This window comes from Perognathus longimembris, chromosome 28, assembly GCF_023159225.1.
Source record: "Perognathus longimembris pacificus isolate PPM17 chromosome 28, ASM2315922v1, whole genome shotgun sequence".
NCBI classification, from domain to species: Eukaryota; Metazoa; Chordata; class Mammalia; order Rodentia; family Heteromyidae; genus Perognathus; species Perognathus longimembris.
Window position 1 is genome coordinate 147118 of NC_063188.1, and position 24008 is coordinate 171125.

Below are 24008 nucleotides of genomic sequence, written 5' to 3' on the forward strand. Positions count from 1 at the left end.
TGATCTTCAGATTTCAGCCTTCTAGGTAGCTAGGATTACAAACATGATACACCAATGCCTGGAGGTTCTGGTTTTGACGGGATTTCCCTATGTTGCCTAGGCTAGTTTACAGCTTGCTATGTACCCTAAGCTGGCTTCAAACTCACAATTCTCTTGCCTCAGACTCTGAAGGTTGGGATTAAAGGAATGCCATACCATGCATGGCTGTCCATAGGATATTATTGAGCCATTAATTAATTCATTTCATGAACATTAAGTTCTATTCTCTGCCACAAATAAATAGGCTTTATCTATTACCCTTATGCTTCAGTGTGGGTACTTTATACCTGTCAATTTCATCTGAGTTCTATTGACCTCACTGTAATTACTACTCTCATACCATTTTCTATGATCAGACTTTGGACCCTACTGTTCCCCTTTGTCTGGAATGTTCTTCCATTTCCTATTTGCCTAGGATAATATGATTTGCTTTGTAAATATATGAACATCAGAACATGGGATATATCTGGTTTATTATTTTATACTCAGAGCTTAGTGAATGTCTGATTTACAGTAGGGACGCATTAAAGTTTGTTGCATGAATGAATATAAGCTAGACTAAATCTAGACTCTCACCCTATTCAGTTTCTCTTAACATTAATTCACATTCAGGCTATAATCTTTCAATTATGCATTCACTGGTTCCAGGAAACTCAATAAATATTCACAAAATACATACATATCATGCTGTATGACTGGAAACAAGAATGAAAATACAAATTTTCTGTTCTCAAGTTAATTGGGCAAAGATATGCAAAAGGAAAAAATATAATGCAGAGTAAGAGTTATACTTGAAATCTGTATTGGGTTCATTGAGCATCTTTGACCCTGGAAAATTACAATGTTAATTTATCTGGAAAAGGTATTGAAGGAATCACAGAGAAAACCACATGCAAATTTAGTAAAAATTGATGAGTAGCAATTTTGCAAATCAATAACTTTGGATAGAGTATACTGGGACTGAAAGAATTCCAGGGTAAAACTGTGTAATATTAAAAAGGTTCTTCAGAGTGATGGCTGAAGTAGATTTTGAGTTTCAGAGACCATTTGCTTTATATCTTTCTAACAGTAAAGTAATATTTTCATCTCTAACGGATATAGTATTGCAATACTCTATTTTTCAACATCTATAAATTATGTTTTCTCTATTAGTTCTGTGTGTGCGTGCACGCGCGTGTGTACACGTCCTATTCCTGGAGTTTGAACTCCAGACCTAGGCACTGACCCTGAGCTTTTGTGTTCAAGACTAGTGCCCTACTACTTAAGCCATAGCCTCACTTCCGGGTTTTTGCTGGTTAATTGGAAACAGAAGTTTCGTGGACTTTGCTGTCTGTCCCAAGGAGGTAGGATTAGAGGTGTGTGCCACCAGCGCCGGGTTCTATATTAGTTCTTGCTTTAAATATTTGTCCTCTGCCCTGGATTTCAATTGTACATAGTATTAAAGTATGCATATCTTGGTCTTCCTAATGTGTTTTGTTCTTGTATTGTTTACTGTATTTAGCACTCTTCGTAGACCTTGGATGCAAGGTGTTCAACTGAGTCACTAAAAGTCCAATATGCGATGTCTGTCAGGTCAAAAAGGAGGTCCTAGTGGAAGACTTTTAGTTCCAACAAACCTCAATAAGCCACTGTAAACAAAAGCACAGCGCTTCCACAGACACAGTAAATGGCAGTCAGACAACGACCCAATCCGAGCTTTACATGCACCATAGGCCTCTCCTCTCCTCTTTACATACACTATCTACCAAGAAACACCGACTTAAAACTTCAGGATCCAAGCCTTTAAGGCGCTCCCGCAGTGAACCTTGCTCCCATGCAAATCACAAGCACAGCGGAAGGAGCGGGGCGGGGCCTGGAGGCGTGAGAGGAGACTTGATGGGCTGGGGGAGGGGAGTGCAGGACCGACCGTTTGGAGCGGGGGAGGGGCGTAACAAAGCAAAGCCAGTGTAAGGCTGGATCCAGAGGCCTTTCTTACTTGCATTTCCGAATTGGGAGTCGCGACCACCAGCACAGGTAGGTCCCACCCTTCGGGTCGGGTAGGGGTATTTGTGTGCCTAGACTGGGGCCAGTGTGGCCAGTCTCTCGTTTTTCAGGCCTGCTGCAGTGGGTGGAGGAGGCGGTGGTGCTTCCCACCTTAGCTGCTTGGTCCCATGGTGGTGGTACTCACCCTAATCAAGGCAGAGAAGGACGCTCCTGCTTTACCGCCAGCCTCTCAGTTGCGCGACTCGGTTCACCTAGACATCTGCGTGAGACCAATTAGGCCTAGGGCTCTGGGAAGAGCTAGAGCAAGCTGGGGTTGGAAATGACGCCCAGTGTGCATTGTTTCAAACTCGATCAGACCCTTCAAGCTCTAGATCTGTCACTCAGTGTCTCGATTTCAGCATGCTTCACTTTGCTTAGCTATGGAGTGGAAAGGGGACTTCTGCTTTTGCAAGACCTACCAGCTCTGCCTTCTTTCGATCTCTTGTCTAATAATGCTCTCTCCCAGGCTTTACTGTTTGCTCTTCAACAACAACACTGCCTGGGGAATGGCAGAGTAGGTCATTGGAAACATTAGGTTAGAAACTCTCATTGATTCACTTCCTTAATTGAATATTGACTCTGAATAATATGAACACTGTACTATTAACTATTACAACTAGGTGATTTCTTAGAATGTTTTGTTGAAGAACATGCTCCACTGCTAACAAACAAAATAAAAAAAATTTTCCTCTCAATATTACAAACATTTTCACAATCTATTCTCATACAGTAGTTTTTCACAGTTGCTTCTTAGCTTGTCATGGCCCATGTTAGCACACACTACAGCAAAAATATATACAGTTGATTTTATATTACTCAATTATAAAGATACAAAAACAAATATAAACCATATGGCTCAATATTTTGATGTCAGCTTCCAATTCCTCATTAATGAAGTAATGGCAATGATAATGACAACCATATGTGCTACAAAATACTTTGGTGAATATAGCTACTTACCAAAACAATTAAACAAGTTGTACCTTCATAATTAGTGTGATGAAAGGATTGTTCACTGAAATGATAGAGTCCTAGGGCTTCTTTAGTGTGTAACTGCTAGTTGTTTATTTCTTGGAAGTATAGACTGGATCACATTTGTCTTGGTGTCTGTATCAGGAACCAAGACTACTTCCGTAGTTTTGCTTGTCAACTCTGGGAATGGCAGTAAAATGTCCAGACTGATCACTCGATGTCTACAATATTTCTAGCAGTTATATCTTCTGCCTGCCAGAGCTGGCACTGAGAAGCTCTGGATCAATAAACCTTCCTGGTTTCTCTTCCTGCTTTGAAGCCAAACTGAACACAGAGCCACCAGTTGGTCACCATTGTGGCCCTCTTTCTACAACCCTGTGCTCATATACGTTGTACACGAGCCTGCCATTGTCCCTGTTGTAGGAAAAGAGGTGTGGGAAAACCCAGCCTGTGATACTCCTGCAGGTTCCAGGAAAAGAGTGGCTGGAAATGAAGGAGGTGTTCTGAATGAGAGAAGTACCTGACGATTTTTCAAATGATCTCAAGGGAAATTGTGCTGGACATCTGTTGAACTAACCTTGAGGGTGACTTTAGGACTGATTGTTTGGCAGGACTTGGTGACTGCTTTGTTGGCCATATTTTTAGATTATTCATCTATTCTCTATCCATCATATTTACTTCAAAGACTTTCAGTGAATGCCTACTCTGTACTGTGATGTACCATGATGGAAAACAACTACTCCTACCTACCTCATTGCTGCCATTACCATTGCCATGACAGCATCAAATAATAGCCCTAACGAGCTCTGGATGGTGGTCCCTAATAAATTATCAAAGGGATGTGCTTTTTTTCCCTTTTTCCTTTGCTTCCTAGGACTTAATATTTCTTTCTTGAGACATAATTTGCATGCTATAAAGTTGGCTTGTTTTCAGTGTACATCTCAAGGGCTTTTAGTAAATTCATCAAGTGGTGTGACCATCACAGCAATGCAACTCTAGACATTTCCATCACTTACATGACATCTCCCTTGCCTGTTTGCAGTCCATCTCTTGTTACCACCCCAGCAATAAGGCAACCTTAACCTGCTTTCTCTCTACATGGATTTTTCTATACTAGACACAGCATGCAAATGGAGTCATGCAGTGTGTGGCTTTTTCTGTCTAGATTCTTACTTTTATGTTTCCAGGGGTCAGTCATGTTGTAGCATAAATCGGTGCTTAGTTCATTTCATGGCTGAATAATTGACCATTATATGGCTAGACCACGTTTTGTTTATTCATTCATCAGTTGAGTGACCTGTGGATTGTTTCCTTTGTTTGGTTACTCTGAATACAGCTACTATGATTTTCTATGTACAAGTTTTTGAGTGGATCTATGTTTTCAGTTCTCTTGGGTAGATGCACATTAGTGGAATTGCTTGGACATATTATGATTATGTGTAATCTTTAGTCAAGCTATTTTCTAAAAGGGGCTGCACTATTTTACTTTTACTACATCTATAGAAGAACCATTAACAAAATGTGAGAATTGCACTTTCTTTACAACCTCATCAGCACTTGTTATTTTCCCTTTCCAAAAATTCAAATTCTTCTTGTGGGTATGAACTACTATCTCATTAGGATTTAGAATTATAGTTCCCTTACAGCTACATCAACATTTTTTCATGTGCTTTATAGGCTATTTGTGTATGTTCTTTTGAGAAATATTTAGACAATATTACACCTATTTTTGAATTGAGATTTTTACTTGATTGTGAAAAATTCTTATATATTCTAGATACAAGTCCTTATCATATATATGATTTGGAAATATTTTATCCCAGATTTTGACTTGTCTTCATTTTTTCAGTCATGTCATTTGAAGGGCAAAGTGGTTTTTTTGTAGTTTTGCATGCAGTTTATGCATTTTTAATTTTATTTTATTGTATAGGTGATGTACACATTGATATTACAGTGTGATATTACAGTTACATATGTAAGGTAATGAGTACACTTCTTGTCGAACATTGTTACCCTCTTACTTGTTTTTTTTTTTTTTTTGCCAGTCCTGGGCCTTGGACTCAGGGCCTGAGAACCATCCCTGGCTTCTTCCCGCTCAAGGCTAGCACTCTGCCACCTGAGCCACAGCGCCCATTCTGACTGTTTTCCATATATGTGGTGCTGGGGAATTGAACCGAGAGCCTCATGTGTAGGAGGCAAGCACTCTTGCCACTAGGCCATATTCCCAGCCCCTCTTCCTTGTTTATCTCCCACTTTCCCTCCCTGTCCCCCTCCTTCCCTCTCAAGTTATAAAGTTCATTGGTTTATCCTTTGCCCTTTATCTCACCATTTTGTTTTTCTCTTTCCCTTTCCCAAATCAGATAAACTTATGTACAAGACACAGGCTACCAAAATCCAAAACAGTGCCAACAGGGGATAAAGCAAAGGGAAAACAAATAAAAGAAAAAAGAACTTAACACAGTACATTAAAAACAACAACAACAAAGAAAAGAGTCCTTGTTTCCATATCTTGCAGTTCATTTTGATTAGCATCATTTCATATGGTCATATGTACATAGCTATTTTACAGGGTCCAATTTATAATTTTCTTTTCATATTGTTTTCAGTGTATGTATAGACTATTTAATGAATTCAAGTTCATAAATATTTTTCTCTTTTACTTTCTGCTAAAAGTTTTACCTATTTCATTTACCTTTCTGACATATCTTAGTTACTTTTGAATATCTTAATATAAGTGACTAAATTCATCTTTCTGTGTATGGTTATCCAATTTTTTCATTACTATTTGTTGAAATGCCATTGAATTGCCTTGGAATTTTTCTTTGTTTTGTGTTGTTTGTTTTTTTTTGCCAGTCCTGGGCCTTGGACTCAGGGCCTGAGCACTGTCCCTGGCTTCTTTTTGCTCAAGGCTAGCACTCTGCCACTTGAGCCACAGCGCCACTTCTGGCCATTTTCTGTATATGTGGTGCTGGGGAATCGAACCCAGGGCCTCATGTATATGAGGCAGGCACTCTTGCCACTAGGCCATATCCCCAGCCCCGACTTGGAATTTTTCTTTGCCAGTTCTTGGGCTTGATCTCAGGGCCTGAGCACTGACCCTGACTTCCTTTTTGATCAAGGCTAACATTCTACCACTTGAGCCACAGCGCCACTTGGAGCTTTTCCTGTTTATGTGGTGCTCAGGAATTGAGCCCAGGGCTTCATGCATGCTAGGCAAGGACTCTACCACTAAGCCACATTCCCAGCCCTGCCTTGGAAACTTTTTATGGAAACTAGCTAATCATAAAATAAGAGTTTATATGTAAATTTTTCATTGTGTTCAATTAGTCTATAATTTTGTCCTTTTATGAGTTTTATACTATTAGAATACTGTGACTTGATAGTAAATATTTAAGTTGAGAGATATGGGTCCTCGAATTTAGTCCTTTTTCAAAATTACTTTGATTATTCTGAGTTCTTTGCATTTTCTTTTTTTTTGTTTTGTTTTGTTTTTGTTGCCAATCCTGGGGCTTGGACTCAGGGCCTGAGCACTGTCCCTGGCTTCTTTTTGCTCAAGGCTAGCACTCTACCACTTGAGCCACAGCGCCCCTTCTGGCTTTTTCTATATATGTGGTGCTGAGGAATTGAACCCAGGGCTTCATGTATACAAGGCAAGCACTTTACTACTAGGCCATATTCCCAGCTCCTGCATTTTCTTTTTTTAACACATAAACCTTTTATTTTAATAAATAAAGAATATGGATGGCGTAGGTTTTAATTCACATTTACAGATGAGGAAAAGTGAGGCTACTACTGTTTCTGGGAGATGTGCTTTCTGCATGCTTTTTTTTTTTATCAGTATTAGGGCCAGCTTGTCCCTCTCTCCCTCCTTCCCTCCCTCCCTCCTTTCTCTCTTCCTTCCTTCCTTCCTTCTTTCCTTCCTCCCTTCCTTCCTCCTCTCTTTCTTTTCTCTCTCTCTCTCTTTCTTTCTCTCTCTCTCTCTTTTTCTCTTTTGCTTGAAGGTACTAGAGTTTTAACTCAGGGCATTGTACTTGTAAGACAGGTGCTCTACCATTTGAGCCCTGCCCTCCAACCATTTTTGCTTTCATTTTAAAAATAAGGTCTTGATTTTTCATCTGTGCTGGCCTGGAAAATGATCCTCTGTTTATACTTTCTGCATAGCTGGGATGACAGATGCACAGCAATATGCCCAGATTTTTAATTGTTTGGGATGGGGTTTATAAATGGTTTACACAGGCTGACCTTAAGCTGTGATCTTCCCAATCTGCATCTTCCAAGTAGCTAAAATTACAGGCATGAGCTACTTAACCCTAGCTTTAGTGTGTTGTTTTCTATGAACAATCTTGCTTTGGCTTTTATGGAAATGACATTGAATATACATAATTTTGGAAGAAATGCCATTTTTAATATTGAATTTTCAATTCATGAACCTAAAATGCCTGTTTGTTTACTTATACCTTCTTTAATTTTCCTAGCAATGTTTTTGTAGTTTTCAAAGGGAAAGTCACTTTTTTAAAATGTATTTCTATTTCTTTTTGTGTGTGTGAGTGCCAGTACTAGGGCCTGAACTCAGGGCCTTATGGTCTTGCTTGGCTTTTTCCACTCAAGGGTGGCATACTACCACTTGGGCCACACTTCCACTTCAAGATTTTTGCTAGTTTATTGGAGATAAGAGTCTCATGGATTTTTTGTCCAGGCTGGCTTTTTGAACCATAGTCTTTAGATATCAGCCTCCTAAATAGCTAGGATCACAGGCATGAGGCATCAATGCTCAGAATCCTGTTTTATTCCTGTTTATGTTATTGTAAGTTATTTCCATAGTTTTACTTCTTGAGTTTTTCCAATTTAAAGTATATAGAAGTACAAATGACCTTGCATATTAATTCTGAAAACTGTGACATTACTCAGTATATTAGTTCATACAGTATCATGTATGTGTATTGACATATTTTGTAAGACTTTTCTTATACAGAATAACATCAGAGTTTTACTGTAAATTCCTCCTACCCCTACTACATCTGGACCTTTTATTTTGTGTTTTATTTACCAGCTAGAATCTCCAGTAAAATATTAAATAGGTGTGGCAAAATTAACATATTCATTTTGTTTCTCATCTTTCATTTAATGTGATATTAGATGTTTTGTGACATAGATATTATTTTTTAAACTTTTATATATATACACAGATAGATAGATACATATAGACATAGATATAGATATAGATTGTCAGTTGTGGGGCTTGGACTCAGGGCCTGGGCGCTGTCCTGGAGCCTCTTTGTGCTCAAGCTAGCACTCTACCACTTTGAGTCACAACACTACTTCTGGTGTTTGAGTGGTTAATTGGAGATAAGAGTCTCATGGGACTTTCTTGCCTGGGCTGCCTTCAAACCAGGATCCTCAGATCTCAGCTAGGATTACAGGTGTGAGCCACCGATGCCCAGCTTATGTTCTATTGTTATTATAAAGCTGAGGTATGGAAGGGTTACAGTTGTACAAATCCTGTAATTAGTAATTTCTTTTGGGACAGTGTCATCCATTCCTTTGTCTCTCACAGTTTTTTCCTCTGTAGATGTTCTTTATCAGTTTCAGGAAGTTCTTTTACTAACTGGTTGAACTTTTATGATGAGTGAGGGATAGATTTTTATCACATACTTTTGTGCATTTATTAATATTATGTGTTTTTCTATATTACATATAGTAATATCATGTGGTTTTCTTCTTTATTATGTATAACACAATAATAGCCAATATAATCTTAGCATATTACATTGATTTGGAGCTGTTAAATCAACCTGTGTTCTTAGCATATGTCCTTTTGTATATAATTCTTTTCTGGTTTTTATTTTGGTGAATTTGATTTGGTAATGTTTTGCTGAGAATTTTTGTATCGATAGTCATAAGGGATATTGTACTGTAGTTTTCCTATGATGTCTTGTCTTGATTTATAATAGAATGGGTTGGAGAGTATTCTATTGTCTTGCTGCATTTATGTTAATAATTATATCTGCTTGATTAATTGGCCCTCTCATCATTATAAAATGTCATTTTTCTCTAGTAACATTTAAAGTTTGTTTTACTGATATTAAATATCCAACTGTCTTATGATTCATTTTATGTTGTATAATTTTTATCTTTTTTCTTTCTTTTAGTGTATATATACCACTATATATCATATAAAACACATATATGGCATATCCTTGGAGTCTGTTGTTTTATCCAGATTCAATCTGTCTTTTTATTGAACTGTTTAACCTATTCATATTTACTAATTCAGTATGGTTTTGGATTTACATAACTAGTACTGGGGATTGAACTCAGGACCTCACAAATTGCTAGGCAGGTGCTCTACCACTTGAGGCCTACCTTCAGCCCCTTTTTGCCTTTGTTATTTTCAAGGTAGGGAGGGTCTGGCTTTTGCCTATATGGGCCTGGGTGGTGAGCCATCTTCATATGTTTGCTTCCAAGTGTCACGGAGTATGATAGGTACATGCCATGTGTCCAGTTCTTGTGCTTCCCCCATAGCCGGGATAACAGGCACAAGCAACCATGTCCAGCCATTGGTTGAGATAGATTCTTTTAAACTTTTCTGACTATGGTGGCCTCAAACTATGATCCCTTGATCTCCATCTCCCAAGTAGCTAGGATTTACAGTCTTGAGCCACTGAGTTGGGTGATTTTTTTCCTATTTATTGCTGTCTAAATGTCTCTTGACTTTTTTGTTCCTCTGCTTCTCTTTTACTTTTCCTTCTTCTAGGTTATGCAACTATTTTCTTGTCCATCTTTAAAACCCCTTTACATGGTTTTGCTATATTTTTGGGTATTTATTTATTGATTGCTCTGAGGATTGCAAAATGAATGTCAACTACAAAATCTAGTTTAGATTAATAATTTTAGCAGCATAGGAAAAACTTGTTTTTAAAGTTGTTTTATGTAGATGTCCTTTAAAATGAAACATGAATATATATATATATATACATTTGTTTTCCTACATAGTTAACTTTAACTCTTTATTTTTTCCTGTGGATTCAATTTATTATCTAGTCTTATTTCCTTTTTGCCTGAGGAATTTTTAGTATTTTTGTAGAGCAGGTCTGTTCACAATGAATTCTCTCAGTGTTTGTGTATTATGGAATTTGTTTTGCCTTCTTTCTTGAAAAATTGCTTTTATGGCTATAAAATTCTTGGCTTTGCTTGTTCTTTCAGTAGTGTTTTGTTCCACTATCTTCTGGTGTGTAGCTACTGATATTTCTACCTAGTTTTTAAAGTCTTTTCCTTCCTTATCTGTATTTTTTTTTATAAAGAGAAAAGGTTTATTTGACTTCCTGGGAACTAACTAGGGCACATCTTAGGGAGCATCTGATGACTGCTGAGATACTGTGCTTAAACCCCCTTTGCTCAGGGTATTTATGTGTAGAGATGCATATTCAGGATTCAGACAGCTTAGAAATATTCTCTAGCTATTCATTTTGTGTATACAAAACTTCACATTTAGCTAGGTATGAGTAAAATTGGAGGTTCTTTGTAGTTTCTCCTGAGCATGTGCACAAACATGCTGAAACCCAGGAATGTGTGGTACCATACACAGCCTAGTATAACTTTCTAATTCCATAGATTTCCTTGTGATGTTTTGGATCCTCTCTTACTTGCTTCAAATAATTCTGCAACTTTGGGTAGCTATGATGTTGGCCTTCCTCAGTTGATTACTGTGAGGAATACTAGCAGATATTGCTCTTGTTATTTTGTTATTATGCCCCTTGGCATCTTTTCTCAAGACTTAAAACCAGTTGGTCATTCCACTCCACTGTTGTCCCTTGTGGTTTTGTGGTATGGAGCCCAGAATAGGATGAATAGGATAGAATACTAACATCACAGACCTCATTCTTGTCGCTAAACTTTAATACTTTTCCCCAAATTTACACATTTCAATTTTTGTATGTCCTAGTCAATGTCTAAAGAGCTAAAATAATTTTGTTTTCATATTTTTTCCACGCTTTGTTTTATACTGCCTTTGGAGAAAGGATTTGCACTCTGCTATTCTGGAAGTCCCTCTCCAGCACCATTTCTTGCCTGTTTACTTGCAAGTCACTTCTTGCAGTCATGCTTCCTTTCAAGGCCCTCCAAGGAAAATTATTCAGTGTCTATCATTGGCCCATGTCTACCTTTCTTTTTTTCTTTTTTTTTATTATTATAAAGGTGATACACAGCGGAGTTATAGTTACATAAATCAAATAGAGAGGACATTTCTTTTTGAACAATGCCCCCTCTTCCCTCGCTTTCTCCCAGTTTTTCCCTCCCATCTCCGCCCACAAGTTGTATAGCTCATCTTCAGCATAGTGTCTAGTGAGTACCACTGCTGCATTTGTGCACCCTTTGTTTCTACATTTCTGTGACCTCCCTTTCCCTCCCAAAGTCAGATAAACAAACAAGCAATACCAAGAGAAAAGAAAAAAAAACTTCTTTCCATTTCTGGAGTTCATTTCAATAAATAAATTTTATATGATCAGATGCACATAGGCATTGTACCTTTGTGCTTGTCTCCCGAAGTGTATCCTCCTTTGGTCTCACCGTATGTGAATACCTAGAATCCTGTATAATGTACCATGTTCTAATGTATTTTAGATCTAGCTTCCACATATGAGAGAAAACATGTGCCATTTGTCTCTGAGCTTGGCTTACTGTGTCTACCTTTCCAGCTATGTGTTCGATCTACCTTCTACATTCATTCTGTGATCTACCACTAGAAATTAGTAAATTATATCTCAATAAAGCTGTTTCTTTTTTTTTTAAAAAAAAGTATTGATCCAGCTGAGTACCAGTGGCTCATGCCTGTAATCCTAGCTACACAAGAAGTTGAAATCTGAGGATCAAAGTTCAAAGTCAGATGGGGCAGGAAAACCTGTGAGACTCTTATCTCCAATTAACCACCAAAAAGCTGGAAGTGGCGCTGTGTCTAAAGTGGTAGGGCGCTAGCCTTGAGCTGAATTGCTCAGGGACAGTGCTCAAGCCCTACTAGCACACACACACACACACACACACACACACACACACTAATAGTAATAATGATCATCTCCACTAGCCTGCTTCACCTTGATTCATGAAACAAAACCCTGTATGCTCCTTTTCCCCTTTTCTTCTATTTATTGTCAGATCATCTTTGACATTCCTAGGTAATTTATCGTACTTTGGTACTTAATTTTTTTCTTGCAGCATTGTCTAAAACGAATATACAGAAATATCACCAACATCAATTAAGTGGATAGTTCAGTCTTTTATGCCATAGTCATACAACAGAATTGTATATGATCATTAAAGTATGGTATAGAGTTAAATAAAATAATATAGAAAATATTTTAAAATTTTTATTATCATTAAGGTGGTATGCCAAGGGGTTACTGTTTCACAATTGATATACTCTTAAAAACTGAAAAAATGCCAAGAATTATTTTTTGTTTTTTGTTGGTTTTTTTTTTGCCAGTCCTGGGGCTTGGACTCAGGGCCTGAGCACTGTCCCTGGCTTCTTCTTGCTCAAGGCTAGCACTCTGCCACTTGAGCCACAGCGCCACTTCTGGCCATTTTCTGTATATGTGGAGCTGGGGAATCGAACCCAGGGCCTCATGTATACGAGGCAAGCACTCTGCCACTAGGCCATATCCCCAGCCCCAAGAATTATTTTTTGTTAATGAAATTATAATTGGAGTATTTTTACTAGTATATATTAGTTATACAAAAGAGAGTTCTAGTATGACATTTTCATGCATGTATATCACACACATACACACACACACACACACACACATTTGGTCCTACTCACTACCCCCATTATCCACACTTATTTTGAATGCAATATATTTTGATCAATGCCCTCCTCTGTCTCCTGTTCTTCATGTTGATGTGTCTACCTAGGTTTGAGTAGGAATCAGTTATAGTTTTTCTCAACTGGGATAGTGGTGTTTCAAAGCACCCACCACCCTACATGTTCAAAGTTCAAAGCTGGATTCCTGACACTACTTTGGGAGAACATAACCAACAGTGACATCAACCACTTAAAAGCAAACCAAATATAGACATACAGTAAAGACCAATATAAAATAACAGCATCAACAACACCAATACTATAAAGAAAAAGGGGGACAGATAATACAGAACAGACTAAAAGATACTTATTCATGAAAGTAAAATTAATATTTAAAAGGAGACTAAAATAAGAAAGATGAGAGAAAAGATCCAATGAAATATTTAAAATAGCTATAATTACATAAAGATGTGATAAAATGGGAAGGGAAAACCTGAATAAAACAGCACAGAAAAAGGTAAAAAATTCCTCCTTGCTGAGATGTTTGAAATGGAAGTGCCCACCATCTTCTTTCTTCTGATTGTGGATCTTGATTTAATTCACACATTAAAAAATATTTCGGCCCTTAGTATATGTTTGACACTGTGGTAATTACAAAGAAATTTATTCCTTGAATTCATGGAATTTACAGCCCAACCAAATAATCAAAACATACATACTTGAATCAATTAGAATAGTTCAAATCAAGAAATACCAGTGTTTGGTTTAAACCATATGAACCATGGGCCATCAGGAGAGATTAAAAATCTGTGTAGGCTAGAGAATGATAAAAGTTGTTTTAAATGAACAGAATTTGAAACAGTCTTTGAAAAATAAATTGAGGGCTGGGGATATGGCCTAGTGGCAAGAGCACTTGCCCTCGTATACTTGAAGCCCTGGGTTCGATTCCCCAGCACCACATATACAGAAAATGGCCAGAAGTGGCGCTGTGACTCAAGTGGCAGAGTGCTAGCCTTGAGCAAAGAGAAGCCAGGGACAGTGCTCAGGCCCTGAGTTCAAGCCCCAGGACTGGCAAAAAATAAATAAATAAAAAATAAATTGAGATTCTATAAAGAATGGAGTAACCAATTCAAGGTAAAATATGAAAAACACCATGATCATGACTTGACACATAACTAGATCATTATATCTCCTTTATTCATGTCTGCCTAGTCTTTCAGCACATACCTCAAGTTTAAAAAAAAAAAGTCTGGCACATAAGTGGCCTTTCACTTGATTCAGAGCTATTATTTCTTTTTTTATTAATTAAATTTTGTTGACAAGGTATTGTGCAAAAGAGATACAGTTACATAATAGGACAGTGAGTACATATTTTGTGATATCTTACACCCTCGTTTTTCTTTCCCTTTCCCTAGATCAGGTAGGCAGATATACAATACCCAGCTCAACCCATAGCTGTTGAGCTATTGTGATCCACTGATAGATCTATTCTAGACCTTTTTATGTTTAGTAGTTGTTTGGTTTTAGATACATAATGTAAGGTCACTGACCCAAACCTGTGGAAATACCATTTGACAAGAAGTTTTTTGTTTCACAGACCTGGTCTCTACTGTCCGCCCCCCCACCCTAATAATCATATATCAAGGAGACCATGCCCCTTTGTTCTCTGTGTTCTAGGCTTGTCTCGCTCAACATTATTTGTTCAAAATCTGACCATTTCCCTGCAAATACCAATATTTTATCATTTGTAATCGCTATGTAGTATTCCATTGTGTATAGGTACCACATTTTTTGGATCCATTCATCTGTAGAGGGGCATCTGGGTTGTTTCCATATTTTGGCTATCGTGAATTGTGCAGTGATAAACATGGATGTGCAGATGTCTTTTTGATATCCTGAGACCTGTTGTTCAGGATAGATGCCTAGAAGTAGTATGGCTGGGTCATAGGGTAGGTCTAAGCTGAGCTTTTGAGGAACCTCCATACTGTTCTCCAAAGTGATTGTACTAATTTGCACTCCCACCAACAGTGGAGAAGGGTTCCTCTTTCCCCACATCCCCTCCAGCATTTGTTGTTGGCTGAGTTCAGAGTATATACTATTTTTTTTATACACTTACCTTGTTCTTCATATTAAACAATCATTATAACCTTTTATTTCTCCTGACTACAACCTTGTATTGGCATATTAGTAAATCCTCTTTAAACCATATCTGACGGTTTCTTTGCTGATTTTAGCATGTTTCACAGCCTTCCTTCCTACTTACTGGTAGGAATCCTTCTTGGAATATGATAGTTGCTTCTCAGAAAATCTACTGCTGAAGATGATTCTAGTAGCCCCATGGCTTTCCCTTAGAAGAAAATATATCTGGCAAATATGGCTCTGAGAAAAGAAACTGCTTCTTTGACAATTAAGAATTCTAACTAATTAGCCAGTAATAAAACCCAAGAATATAATTGCCAACCTTGAAGTCACCTTGCTGTACTTAACTCTCTTGAAACATGCATATAGGCACACAGCCCTGGTTCAGGTTTCATTTTAAAGGCACTAAACATACATAATTTCTTCTACTGGAACATTTTTTCGAGCTACTCACCATAACTTCCCAAATTCATGATTGTATCTAGGATTCCATAGCAGCCTGAGGCGTTCAGAATGATTTTCGTTTATCCCTCGTCTTATCCTAGAAGACATATTCATTTGAGAGAGAGAGAGAGTCTTCTCCAATAGAATAATCATTACAGTAGATGCATGGATGAAACTGGTCCTGACACTATTGTCTTGTAACTACTTTTCAAACCTAATTTTTTTAAAGCGTTTGCTTCAGTAAACACAGAAAACTCTCAACACTAAAGTATATGAAAACGTTCTCATCTTCCTTTATGTAAAAAATATATAAAATATTCTTCTTTATCAATGATCACCTCTGTTTTTCAATATTGCTATTTATTCTCCTATAATACTTACAGGCAGTTTGCTTTAACTTGCTCATTTTCTTTTTTGGATCATCTTTTTTTGTTGTTTTTCTATACTGTGAAAATACATTTCTATTCTGATAGCATTTCACATCCTCAGTTAATGCTTTTCATGTTCTAACCTGGTACCCTAAACCTACTATTTATACACTAATGGTGATCCATTTGAATTCACCTCAGAATCTACATAAAACTATTTCATTGGCAGTGAAGCATATATTAGTAATAGAGCAGAGATTAATAACTGGCCATATTTGGGCTCAATATTTTGAAGATAGATCTTTTTGCTTGAAGTTTTCTGGCTACACAGTGTTGAATTTAGTTATCATGGTGCCAACCACAAAGTGGCACCAAAATGTTGGACTAAGAGTAGTGTAAATAACCAAGGGCCCAGCTACTGTATTCTATAAGTCATCTTTGTTTTCTTGCCAAGGCCACAGTTCCCATGGATTTCTCCAAACTACTGAATGAGCATAGTGAGAATACTAATGAAGGCCATTCCTTAGAGACCTAGATTCTTCAGATGTCTACCTTTGGTTTAAGAACTCTCCTTCAGCCTTGCTGACATCTTAGAACTGTACTGAAGTCTAAAACTTTGCTTTCTTTTGCACTTTTTCCATAGGAATTGGATATGCACCATGATCTGATGGTTGTCTCAATCTTTTCAGACTCTATTTTCCCTTGCAACTATCACTTCTAATAAATTACTTACATGTATGTTTCTATCTTTACATAGGCTTTTTAGAGCACTTGAATACAGTTGACAACATTACAATTTGGAAGTTTTTAAACATAATCTGTTCATACTGCTTCTCTCCAGCTGATTATTGCCAAACAGGCCTAGTATTGGCAGATCCTCAGTTCACTCTTCTCTTCACACTTTGTGTCCCTTATATTTCCCTTATTTATGTTACTTGCCTAGTCCCTGTGGGAATTTCATTTTGAGATCATCACATAAAGAAACATCCTTTCCTTGGATTTTTTTTATAGAAAAGCATACAGACATTGGCCAAATAATCACAGAAATAAAAACAATGTATACATATTTATTAGTTATAATAAGGGTATTAAAGGAAGAGAAAAGCGATTCATGAGTAAGTAATAAGGGTATTGACCCTCTTATTTTTCCTATCTAAATGGATTACTTTTGTAGCCTCATCTACTCTCATAACTATTATGGGAAAACTCTCAAATTTGTATCTCCAGCTTAGATCTTTTTGCTGAACTCAAAACTCATATACCCAGTGGCTTCTCTATTATGTCCACATGGAAATCTAATATACATCTCAAATTTAACAGATCGAAGCCAATTCCTGGTCTTTTCCTGCAAGTATACATTCTTCCCTATCTTGCTTGATAACAATTCCATTCTTTCACTTTCTCAGTACATAATTTATTCGTTCTTATTTTCCCATTCCATATCCAAATTTGTAAATTTTATAATTAGTGCCTTAAAAAATACACAGGCCTTGGCTCCTTTTCACCTCCTCCACTGTCACTACTGAAAGGATATGTTCCGGCCATCCCAGGGGACCATGCGGAGATAGTCACAGATGGGAGAAGAAGGTTTATAAGGAGGTTTATTAGTGGGGCCCTATCTCCCACGGGATAGGGAGCAACATGGTGTCTGCATCTTATTCAGGTGGCAGTTTCTCTGGGGCTAAAGGGGAAGTAGGTCTTAACAGTGAGTGGGAGTGGCCCATTTTAGTTCTAAGGCAGGGAGTTTAGATGTGGGTGGATCTGGGGGCTAATGGGAGGAGCTGAGGCACGGGAAATGCTAACAACTACCCCAATCTGAGATGCCATTTTTTTTGTCCAGATTATTGCAGTTTCTTCAGTACAGTACCTACTAATTGGTCTCCCTTCTCCTATCCTTGGCCCCTTTACAGGTTGTTGGATTTTTTTTGCCAGTTCTGGGGCTTGAACCCAGGGCCTGAGCACTATCACTTTTGCGCAAAGCTGGCACTCTACTGCCTGAGCCACAGCACCACTTCCAGCCTTTTCTGTTTATGTGGTGCTGAGGAATCAAACTCAGGGCTTCATGCCTGCTAGGCAAGCACTCTGCTGCTAAGACACATTCCCAGCCCCTACAGTTTCTTCTTAATAAAGCAGTCATAAAAATCCATCTTAAATGTGTTGTTGTGCTACTTCTTTTCTTTTTAACCTCTCTCTGTTCCATCATTTCAATTCAAGTAACAACTGAAAAAATATTACAAGATCTGGCCCATTAACCTCCATCTTTATAACTTTATCTCCTATTTTTCTATCCCTTGCATGCTGAGCTTAAGCCACACTGACTTGTTTGCTGTTCTTTGCTCACAAAAGACATGTTTGCAGCTTACAGCCTTTGTACTGGCTGTGATCTGAAGTTTACTTTATGCCATATATCCCCATGATTAGTTTCCCTTTTGATCAAATGTCATCTTTCTAAATGAAGCCTACCTGAACACCGTGCTTTAAAGTCCAACCTGTAGTATACTTTTACACAGCTATTTTTTCATAGCTTTTATAACCTTCTATTATACTATATAATTTGTGTATCATGTTTATCTTCAACTATCTTCTCTGATTAGAAAATAAGCTCAATGAAAGCCATAATTATTTCTTCTTTGTTTACTGATATATGCCAAGTGCTGGAGACAGAACTTGGCACAAAGTCGGTACCCAATAAATATTTGTTAAATTTATTCGCTAAAGTATTGATGTAGAGTTTTATGTATAAAATAACAAACTTGTACATATAGTTGGGATATATATGTGATATTTCAATACATGTATACATTGTATAACCAAGTGAAAAATATCTCCTAACTTTATTCTTTATTAGTTAATAAGAGTATCAGGAAAGATGTTTTCAGTGAATTGATATTTAATCTGAGAGTTGACCAATAAGTAGGAAGAATGAGATAAAGAGAATGGTAGAAAAGACAATATGTATGATGGCCTTCAGGCAGTGCGGCAAGATTGCAGGGTCCAATTATGTAAACCCTTAACTGCATTGTAAAGAGATGACTCAAACCTTTTATTGTACTCAAGGAGCTCACAACAAATGTCAAGAGAAAAATAATTAAACAGGTTATTATTATACAACTTAAGTACAATAATAAGGATAAGCACAGAAACACATCAAAACACTGAGTGGGAAGCTACTAACTCTTGAAGAGAGCTATAATATGTTACAAAGGTGACATTTAAGTTAGGTATTGAGCAGGAGAGAGACATGATGAAAATGTTTTAAGAAGATTAATCTGGCAATAATATGGAAAATGGATTGGAATGTGGATGCACTGGAGGCAAGGAAACCATCTAGTCTATGGCAACAGTCCAGATGTGAGATGATGAAGGCATCTATAGGAATGGAAAAAGAAGGACAAATCTGAAAGACATTTGGTTGAAAAAATGACAGGAGCTAAATGGCTTCTTGGCTTGAAGCCTTTCAGGAGGTAATGCTTCTTCCTAAGTAATAACCATGAAAAAATTCAAATTGACCTATTATGTAATTTCCTCCCCTGACTAGAATTTCTAGCTATGATTGCTCTCCACAAGTTTTGGTTATTGTGATTGATACTTGTTGGACTTTAATTTGCATGTCAGGTGACTAGACTTCAAAGGCTGGGAAACTCTCAGAAACATCATTTTGACTATGAAACAGCAAATCATCCTATTAAAGGAAAAAAGAGGGAAATCATAGAGCTTCTTGAGAAGTTCACCATGAACTCCTACCTCCTTTAAAAAATAATCTATAAAATACGAAAAAGAGACTAAAATAAAGGGTAGATACAGCAAGTGCACGGACCTAAAAGATTTGTATTTGGGAGAATAAGGTTCCAGATTACCTCCGGTTGTAGTTAACTATATTTTCACACAGGAAACGTACTTGTATCTTGACATGGGAAAAATTTTAACTCAGATGACACTGTTGAACTATTATCATAAAATGAACTAAGTAAAATAGGAGAGATACATAAGAAAGAATGGGGACTCTTCAGTCTACTAATCAAAGAGTAAATATCTCCTGGCTTAGCTGGTAGAACAGATTTTCAAGTGAGTATTTAGAAAATCCTCAAGTTATCAACACATTCAACAAAAACTTTACTTAATTTAATTTTAGAATTATTGGTAGTATCTGAGAGTGTGCTCAGGGCCTTATACTTAATAATCAGACATTCTACCATTTAAACCACATCTCAGCCTTTTTGATTTTTCTTTTCCCATTTCTAGGGTTTGAACTCTGGGCCTCCTACTTGTGTGGCTTTCTTCTTTTTTTTTTTAAGTTTTTATTATAAAACTGATGTACAGAGAGGTTACAGTTTCATACGTTAGGCATTGGATACATTTCTTGTACTGTTTGTTACCTTGTCCCTCATACCCCCCTCCCCCTCCCCCTTTCCCCCCCTGAGGTGTTCAGTTCACTTACACCAAACAGTTTTGCAAGTATTGCTTTTGTTGTTGTTTCTCTTATTTTACCCTTTGTCTCTCAATTTTGGTATTCCCTTTCAATTTCCTAATTCTAATACCAGTATACACGGTTTCCAATATACTCAGATAAAATTACAGATAAAATTATAGTGTAGATACAATCACAAGAAGGTGATACAAGAACATCATCAATTGTAGAAGCTACAGATACACATGGGATGTTGAAAGTAGTTATAACTGTGATATAACAATCATTTCCATAAAATGGAGTTCATTTCACTTAGCATCATCTTATGTGATCGTAAGGGTATAGCTATTGGGCTCTTGTGATCCTCTGCTGTGACTTGCCTAAACCTGTGCTAATTATTCCCAATAAGGGAGACCATAGAGTCCATGTTTCTTTGGGTCTGGCTCAGTTCACTTAGTATAATTTTTTCCAAGTCCTTCTATTTCCTTACAAATGGGGCAATGTCATTCTTTCTGATAGAGGCATAAAATTCTATTGTGTATATGTACCACATTTTCCTGATCCATTCGTCTACGGAGGGGCATCTGGGTTGGTTCCAGATTCTCGCTATGACAAATTGCGCTGCAATGAACATTGTTGTGCTGGTGGTTTTACTGTGATTTTGTTTGTGGTTTTTTGGATAAATACCCAAAAGTGGGGTTGCTGGGTCATAGGGGAGTTCTACATTTAGCCTTCTGAGGAATCTCCATACTGCTTGCCAGAGTGGCTGAACCAGTTTACATTCCCACCAACAATGAAGTAGGGTTCCCTTTTGGCCACATCCCCTCCAACAACTGTTATTGTTAGTTTTCTTGATATAATGACATTCTTACTGGGGTGAGATGGAATCTCAATGTTGTTTTGATTTGCATTTCTTTTATGGCCAGTGATGTAGAGCACTTTTTCATATGTCTCTTGGCCATTCTCATTTCCTCATCAGAGAAGTCTCTTTGTAGGTCTTTAGCCCACTTGATGAGTGGGCTGTTAGTTCTTTGCGGTTTTGTTTTGGAGGAAGGTAATTTTTTTAGTTCTGCATATATTTTAGGTATGAGGCCTTTGTCCATTGAATGGCCAGTAAAGATCTTCTCCCAGTCTGTGGGCTTTCTGTTTATCTTGCAAGTTATGTCCTTTGTGTGGCTTTCTTCTTACACTAGTGCTCTGCCACTTGAAACAGACCTCTATCCCAAGTTTTTTTTTTTTTTTTTTTTGGCCAGTCCTGGGCCTTGGACTCAGGGTCTGAGCACCATCCCTGGCTTCTTCCTGCTCAAGGCTAGCACTCTGCCACCTGAGTCACAGCGCCCCTTCTGGCCGTTTTCCATATATGTGGTGCTGGGGAATCGAACCGAGAGCTTCATGTATAGGAGGCAAGCACTCTTGCCACTAGGCCATATTCCCAGCCCCCCAAGTTTTTTTTTATGTTTATTTTGGAGATGGAGTCTTTCTAACTTTTTTTCTCTGGCTGGCTTTGAACTATAATCTGGATCTCAGTCTCTTATATAGCTAGGGTTACAACTATGAGCAACTGATGCCAGGCTCCTTTAGTTATTTTCTGAGTAAGATCTTGCATTTATGCCCAGGCCATCTTTGATTATAATCCTCCTGATCTCTGCTGAGTATTAGGACTGCACTCAGCTTCATTTTTATTTAACTTTAGAAAGAAAGAAACACAAGCAGAGTATGGCAAGCGAACTCTGAGAATTTAGGGAGAACTTCTTAGATAAGATGATGTGTAGTATGATTCTTGAAGGATGAATATGGCAGGACTTTCACTTTGAGACAACAATGAGTCTAAACATAAGTTCCTTTAAGCAAAGAAAGACAATGATGGATAAAGAGACAAATGTCAGGAAAGGAGACTTATAGGTATCTCAGGATCGGTGGTGGAAGAAACTGTCGTGTAATATCATCTCAGCAAGATGGATAAGTACAATAGAATAAGACACTTTGAGAGACAGAGAAACTACATTCACATAATTTTTATTACAATATGTTATTTAAGTTGCTCAGTTTTATTCTTGTTAATCTTTTATTGTGCCTACTTTATAAATTAAACTATCATTGAGATATATGAATAGGAAAAAAACAATATAGAGCTAAATAGTATCTGCAATTTTATGCATCTGTTAGGGATTCAGGAACATATTACCCACAAAGAAAGGGGGCTGTGGTATAACTAACCAAAAAAATGGAGAAAAATAGAATAATATGAATTACCCTGATTAGTACAAAAGAAAGCAAGAAAGGGAAGAAAAGGTAACAGAATAAGCAAGAAAAATAGAAATAAAAAAGTAATATGGTTAGGGTTAAACTTAAATATATCATTAATTATAGTCAATGTAAATGGACAACACATTTGTCCATTTAATATTATTTTTTGTGCTAGGGTTTGAACTCAAGGCCTCATGTTCTTGCTTAACTTTTTACTCATGGCTGGTACTCTAACACTTAGGCCACACCTCCACTTCTAACTTTTTGCTGATTATTTGGAGATGAGCCTCTTTAATTTGTCTGCCTATGAACAAATAAAATAGCCCATAAATGCAGACTAACAGATGATCTCAATTGGTACTTTTCCATAGGATGGGGGGTAAAGTAGTTATTGTAAATATGGTAGCAGACTTTAAAAGAAAAATGAATGGAATGGATGAACAGATGGGAAATTTCAGAAGACAAATATAATTTCTAAATAAAGACTAAATGTAAATATTAATATTGGAAAGTGAGGGGCTGGGAACGTGGCTTAGTGGTAGAGTGCTTGCCTAGCATGCATGGAGCCCTGGGTTCAACTCCTTAGCACCACATAAACAGAAAGGGCAGAAGTGGCACTGTGGCTCAAGTGGCAGAGTGCTAGCCTTGAGCAAAAAGAAGCCAGGGACAATGCTTAGGCCGTGAATCCCAAGCTCCAGGACTGGCAATATGTGTGTGTGTGTGTGTGTGTGTGTGTGTGTGTGTGTGTGTGTGTGTGTGTGTGTGCATGTGTATGTGATATTTATCAAATGAAAAATTACTTCAACTATCTTAACTGCATACTAACACAAAACAATAAAAGGACCATTAAATAGAAATTATAAAAATTGAAAAAAGAAAAATTAAAATGAAAGAAGACAACAGGGTTTCTAAAAATGTGATATAAGAAAAATATGAGACTCAGACAAAAAAAATCTAGCAAAGAGAGTCCCATAAGTAAAAATACTACCCACAAATAAAATTCATCATTCTTCCTGCCTCTGCCTCAGCTTCTCTGTTGAATTCTAGTTTCTTTCAAACAGCTGAGATAGGTGAAAGACTTCATAATTTATTTTGTAAAACCAGCATTAAGGAAAAAAGAAGGGCAGAAAGAAAGAGGGAAGGAGGGGAAGAAGGAAAGAAAGAGAGAGACAAAGAAAGAAACCTGGTAAAGACATATCTACATGTATCTACATGCAAAATGCTGTGTAAAAATTCAGGATATTAGCCTGAGAATGTAACCCAGTAAGCATTTGCCTAATATGTGCAAGGCCCTGATTTCCATCTCTACCACCACAAAAAAGAAAAGAGAATGTTGAAGCACATTGGATCCAGTAGCATATAAAAAAGATAATATATCAAGTTCAAGCAGGACTTATCCCAGGAATGTTAAATTGTTTTATCATAATTAACTGCATTATTAGAACAAAGCAGAAAGCCATCATTATCTCAATAAATGCAGAAAATACTTTTGAGAATTTTAATACTTATTCATGATACTCACATAAAACTAGAAATTGAAGGGATTTCTCTAGCCCGATAAAGGTCACCAATGACA

The 24008-nt window shown here is 37.3% G+C and overlaps 1 protein-coding gene across 2 annotated transcripts in view; it reads left to right on the plus strand.

The window, feature by feature from the left end:
• The first annotated feature begins 1935 nt into the window (after positions 1-1935).
• The window catches only part of Tmlhe (trimethyllysine hydroxylase, epsilon), a 52390-nt gene continuing 30317 nt past the window's right edge, over positions 1936-24008 (plus strand). For both annotated transcript variants that reach the window (XM_048335862.1, XM_048335863.1), the window contains exon 1: positions 1936-2052. The gene's annotated coding sequence lies outside the window, so the exon portion shown is untranslated. The remainder of the gene's footprint in view (positions 2053-24008) is intronic.